The sequence below is a fragment of the Callospermophilus lateralis genome, chromosome 11, assembly GCF_048772815.1.
Source record: "Callospermophilus lateralis isolate mCalLat2 chromosome 11, mCalLat2.hap1, whole genome shotgun sequence".
In the NCBI taxonomy this organism is placed as follows: domain Eukaryota; kingdom Metazoa; phylum Chordata; class Mammalia; order Rodentia; family Sciuridae; genus Callospermophilus; species Callospermophilus lateralis.
The window spans coordinates 90,154,645-90,161,088 of NC_135315.1; positions in this window are offsets into that span (position 1 = coordinate 90,154,645).

Genomic DNA, 6,444 nt, shown 5'->3' on the forward strand with positions numbered 1-6,444 from the left:
GGTAGGATAACACACATAGTACCACTGGAGAACATATGGCAAGGTGGAATGTAGATTCTTTGGGAACATGATTGCACCAGGGAGCAAGGAACCAAGGACCCCTCTCTACCTGTCTGAATACCATGTGTAGTTCAGAGCAGCTCACCAGAGTTCATACAAGGGCCTGCGGCTAAGCAGGTTGGACTGATTCTCCCTGGGGAGACATTTATGGACATCCTTAGAACTCAGAAGGACTTAAAATATGTGAAGCCAGTACTGATGCTTCTCTATCAGGCTTCACTGGGGGCCTCGAGAGATGCTCTTGATCACTTGGAGGGCAGGGAGGCAGGGAAGACATGGGGAACCCCCAGGACCATCAGTCAAGGCAATGGGCACAGAATCTGCTGAGGTGAGCCCTCTGTAGCACAGGCACTGGCATTCAGTGTTCACTGATTCATGCACAAAGCAGGATCACAAGGAAAGCACACAGCCAGGATCAAACCCATCAGTCTGTCTCCAAAGACTTTGCACATAGCTTAGGATATGTCCGTTGTTGTCTGGTTTAATTAAGCAAGCCAAGCATCTTCTTCCCCGAATGCTTTTCTGGGAAAAGATCCAGGTTGGGTCTAATAAAGCCAGTATTTTCTACATTGCCATATTTTCAGAGATGATTTAGCTTATTTCTATTGTCATTCAACATCCCCCTAGTCAAATGCCAGCACCTCCATCAACATGGCCTCATCTGCAAAGTCTGGAGAGGGGTTTGGGAGGACAATCGCTCTGCTCAGGCCAACACGTAGCAGGCCATTTCTGACCCCTGAACAGAAGAGGTGGGGAGGTCAGTAACTGCTCCAAAGAGGGGCAGCCTCTGCTTACCTCCCTGAAGGGGGCTTGCTCCTGGGAAGGACACAGCTCAAAAGTGTGGGTCAGAAGCCACACAGCCCAAGCTGGGAGGGGGTGCCGCCCTGTCTGGCATTCAAGAGGCTTTCAGGTAGAAGCACAAAGGGTCACAAGACCCTCTTCTTGCTCCTGCCCTGCTATGGGATGCAGGGGCTTTAGCCCTGAGGACACCAAGTACATTTGGTTCAGGTACAAGCTGTGATCCATCTTTAATTTTGGGATAAAAAGATGCAGGAAGCCATGAATGTGGCCTGTGTGTAGTCAAGGAGCCTTTTGGAGCTGACGAAGGTGAGCGGGTGGGTGTGGGAGATGGAGGGCCGTGTTTCAATCTCCACTCACTTACCTGGGATCCTGACTCAAGAGGTGGATGTCTCTGTGGTCATCCCTGGGGTCTATGGAAGTCCATTATTTAGTCTGGTGTCTGACAGAAGAAGGTATGACACAACCGTTCAGTGGCCACCAACTTGTTAAGACCTTACTATGATCTCTATGTCAATTAATTACATCATGAAAACCCTAAAAGTGGGAACAATCCTTGCTGAAATGGACACTGAGAAGTTCAGCGACTTGCCCCCGGGACCCCATGGCCAGTAGGGGGCAGAGCTGACCCATGGTCTCTGCCCTATGAGGTCCAAGCTGCCCTTTATGGGGATGAGAGCTGGACTCAGCTCATGGCCCCAGCTCAGCAGAAAGCCAGGACATCTCTCCTGCAACACAGAGTTGAAATGGAGCAACTCTTATGGTGCAAGCCCTTCTCTGGAACCTGGGAAGGAGAAAGATGGGGCTCCAGCTCCCTAGGAGGTTTTGCTAGGTGTGGAATGGAGGCCAGGTAGGATAACACACAGAGTGCCACTGGGGAACAAGTGAGATGGCAGAAAGTCTGAGTCAAGCTTTAGCTGGGTGTCCAGGAGAGGAACTAAGGAGAGCAGAGCTAGGATGGGCAGACCTGTGTTGCAGGGAGAAGCACAAATCCACGAGTCTGCTAGGAGATCCTTCTCATCCTCTCATGCCCTCTCATCTTCAGGACATCCCCGACACAGGGAGCACAGCAGGCTGCTCCCCGCCCACCTCAAGGCCAGGGAAGGAGGCTGGGTCTTTCTCTAGGTGCAGCAGAAAGGAGTGGCAGATTTTGAGCTGGAGGGCAGCAGGATCGAATTCATGGTTTTCTGCCTGGGAGGACTGGAGCTTGGACCCAGATGGCAGCCAATGACAGGTGAAGGATTTGAGGTACATTTTACAAATTAATATGGTGTAAGAGCTGAACCTAAAATTAATATCGCATGCCTCCTCGACCGCTGATAGAACCAGGAGAGACCGTTATGGTCCAACCACAAGTTCCATCCCCCACTCAGCTTGTGGACAAATAGCCAGCAGCCTTCCTGTCCCACAACCAGACACTGGGCCTGCTAATCCCTGCAGTTTCCCAAAATGCCAGTCACATCTTCTTGCAGAAACTAGGGGGTGCCCACCTCCTGGCACGCCCTCTGCCACTGTCTCCCCATGTGGTCCATTGTGGCCTGTAGGGTCTTTCTCGCCCAGGCTGTGAGCATTTGTGGTTCTATCTGCTGCTCTCATCTGTCCAGTGCTGTGTGCTCCACTCACAACCCAGGTAGGAATCCCTCCCTAACCCACAGGTGGACAAGAATTAGTCCAGGCAAGGAAGGCACTCAGATTTGCATCCAGTATGCATGAACTCTGAGTCAGTATACTTGGATGGTGGTGTCCCCACAAATTTCATTTAAGTCCTAACCCCTGGTACCCATGTGAGTTTATTTGGAAATAGGGACCTTAAACATGTAATACAGTTAAAACATGATCCCACTCAGGTAGGGTGATGCTAATCCAATGACTAGAAAAGCGAAATTCAGACACAGACACAGAAGATGGCCACGTGGTGACAGGAACACATGGGAGCAGTATTGCCACAAGCAAAGGAAAGCTAAGGATTATAAGCAGCCATTTAAGCTGGCGGAGGCAAGGAAGGACCCTCCCCATGGGCTTCTGAGAGAATGTGGCTGATTGAACTTTTGGCCTCCAGAACAATGAGAAAAAATACATTTCTGTTGTTACAAGTCATCCAAGTTGTAGTGATTTGCTGTAGCAACCCAAGGAATCCAGGTGGGGCCCAAGAACACACATTTCGGACAATTTTCTGGGTTTGTTGATACTGCTGGGCTCACCATTTGAAGACCACTGGTTCAGGTAATGGGGGTTAATCCGGAAGAATGTGGAGGTTGCCACAGTGTATCAAGGTCCTCCTAGTCCTGAGTCCAGGACTGGGACAGCGAGTGTAGTCCTGCTCTCAGGGCTCAGTATGAGAATAGGGGCATTCAGATCCAGTACCTATAGAGCCAGGGATAGGAAGAGGACAGGTGTGGCATTTCCCGGCCCTGACCTATTCCTGTCACCCCAAGAAGACACTGCATTTAATTCAAGGGAGGAGAATGCAACATGCACAGGGAGGCCATGCCAGTAGGATGGGGACAGGAAGGGCCTCTCATCTGCACCTGCACTTGGTCACCTAAGGCTGTGAGAGGTCAGGGCTGCAGCATGGGGGAGAAAAGGTAGTGGGTGTTCAGAACAGATCCCTTTGCAGGATCCAGATTGGACATAGTGAGCCCAGGATGTTGAGTGGCTTCCCTGACGTACTCCTTTGGGAAATGACTTCCTCACCATAGTCTGTGAACCCAGTCTCTATCCAGACTCTCACCCAGCTGTGACACTGACCAGGCTTCTGTCTTAGTAGGAGGTAAAGACAAGGTAAAGTCATCTCCTTGCAGCTAATTTCTTGGTATTCTTATTTTTTTTTTAAATCACACTTTTGAAATATCAAGGTGTACTTGAGTTTTATTCACATATTTTTTTCTAGCTAGGAAAACATTCAACTTTTGTTCAGTTTCTGTTGATTTTTTTAAAGAGAGCAGGGCAGAGTTGAACACAGTAGGGCAACAAGCAGCATGCAACATAGGTGGTTGGGCAGTGGTGTCTGCCCTGCCCATGGCCCTCTGGGCACTCTCCACACCTGCTCAGAGACCCATCTGGCCAACCCTGCTGCAGGGGCAGTGACCCCTGAGGATCACAGAGCCGCTGGCTGCAAGCTTTCAATCTACCTGAGCAATTTGCACTGACAGCTGTGGGCAGACTGGAGGCTCAGGACTGACTTACATGGCCCTGGCTGGAAACATGCCCAGTCCTCACCGAGGCACTCAGCAGGCATGACCTGCGAACCAGTGGCAACAGAAGCTCTGTGGTGAACCAGATGCAAGGGCGCCTGCATGCAGAAGCCTCCACGGACATTCCTGACCACACTATGCAGGCACACACTCCTCCCAAGGCCACTGGACAGGGTGAACCCCCAGGGAAGTGCTGGCCTATGTCTACCTACCACACTCTCAGCTTGCAGGGGGGAGCTTAGTGCTTCCAGGCCCCCAAGTAGTCCAGCCAGAAACCAGAGAGAAGACCACCGTCTTCTTCCTCCTGCCTCCCCCTCTCACTTTTCATGTCCCAGTTCTCAGACTACTTTACAAGGTCCATTCCTTGTCTGTTAACTTCTCATTTAGTATTTCCACCCACCAAACACATCATTGACTATTTTATAAGCAAGCATCAATTACCTCCAATTACAATTCAACCCTAGGACATAGTTTTGTTTAAAGTTAAAGAGGAAATAACCTATTTGGGTCCTTCCTTAAAAATCATGTACTATTATGATGTTTAATGAGTTGGACTTTAGACTTCCTAAGATCAGAGTAAAACTTCCAAGTAAATAGGAACTAATTATTTCAAGTCCTATCAAAAATAAACTAATTCACAATAAGGTGTGTGGGGGCACTAGAGAAGAACAGAGTGACTTTAGGTAGAGAGGAATGAAGGGAGGGGAGGGGGTGTGGAATAGGAAGGATAGTAGAATGCAACAGATATTATTACTCTATGTATACACATGACTGCATGACTGATGTGATTCTACAACTACAACATGCACAATCAGAAAAGTGAGAAACTTTACCCCATTTATGTGTGATATATCAAAGTGCATAAATGCATTCTACTGTCATGTATAACTAATTAAAACAAAAAATTTTAAAATTAACCTAAATGATGAAGTATTTTTAATTCTTTGAGCTAAAAAGAAAAAAAATACATGCCAATAAATCATTAGAAGAAACTATAGAAAAATTAAACTGCTGAGTTGGGGGTAGAAAGGGCCTCCTTAGAGAAACACTAAATGTAAATATTTTAAAAGCTTGACAAATTTGATTTAAATTAAGTTTACATACAAAAGGTATCCCCTGATTCAATTCCCCAAATACATAGCAAACCTTAATAAATCAGCAAAAGTGTTTTAAACTGTAAAATTAAAAAATGAAAAACAAATATAAATAAGGAATTTAGGAAACAGAAAATAAAAATTTTTGGAGAAACATGCAAAGATACTCAACCTCACCAATAACTGGGGAAATGAAAATTAAGGCAATGACAGATGCCTTAATTCACCACTGGATTTGCAAAACTTAGTGCTGCAAGGGGAGAGTCCCTCTCGCCCCCTGCTGGTGGCTTAGTGCAAGGCTGAGTCTGTGCAAAGAGCCTTGTAATGTCACTATAAAAATTAACATGCATATTTCCTTTACCAGGCAAAATTTGCTTCTACACTCTGCTCTTAAAAACACTCATTTGTGTGTACAAATAAATAGATACGGGGACCTTCCTTATTTATAAACAGTAAAAACCAAGAACATTTATGCTTCACCTCTCCTGGGGAATACTATGCAGAAACTGAATGAAACGGGGATCTAAATGTTCTCCCAAAATACAATGAACAAAACTGCTCGTCCATTGGGATCTTGTTTATACAAGAGCGGGAAGAGCACATTAAAAACTTGGTTCCAGCTGAGTGTGGTGGCACATGCCTATTATCCCAGGGACCTGAGAGGCTAAAGCAGGAGGATTGCAAGTTTGAGGCCAGCCTCATCAGCTAAGCAACTTAGTGCAATCCTGTCTCAAAATTAAAAAAAAAAAAAAGTAAAAAGGACCAGGGATATAACTCAGTGGTAAAGCATCCCTGGGTTTAGTAAAATTATTGGAAAAAAAAAAGTAGATAAAAGGCCGGGCATATTGGTGGATGCCTGTAATTCCAGTAGCTTCGGAGGCTGAGGCAGGAGCATCATAAGTTCAAAGCCAGCCTCAGTAATTTAGCCTCAGTAATTTAGCAAAGCCCTAAGAAATTCCACAAGACCCTGTCTCTAAATAAAATATTAAAAAGGCTGGGGCTGTGGATTCAATCCCTGGTACCCACTCCTCCAAAAGTTAATAAAATACTTTTTAAATTATTTTAAAAGATCCCCCAAAACACACCCAGCATACCATATAGGTAAAAGGAAGCTCTGTTTTGCTTCTGTGTGTGATGTGAATTCCTGCCTATGGGAGCGTCTGAGAAATACCATCTCAATTCTCCATAATTTCACTGTATGAGAAAGTATTCATGGGGAATTGACATATTTTAAACACTTACCTTGGAAAAAATAAATGAAAGAGTGTGGAAATAAGAAAGTACAAATCTGATTCAAT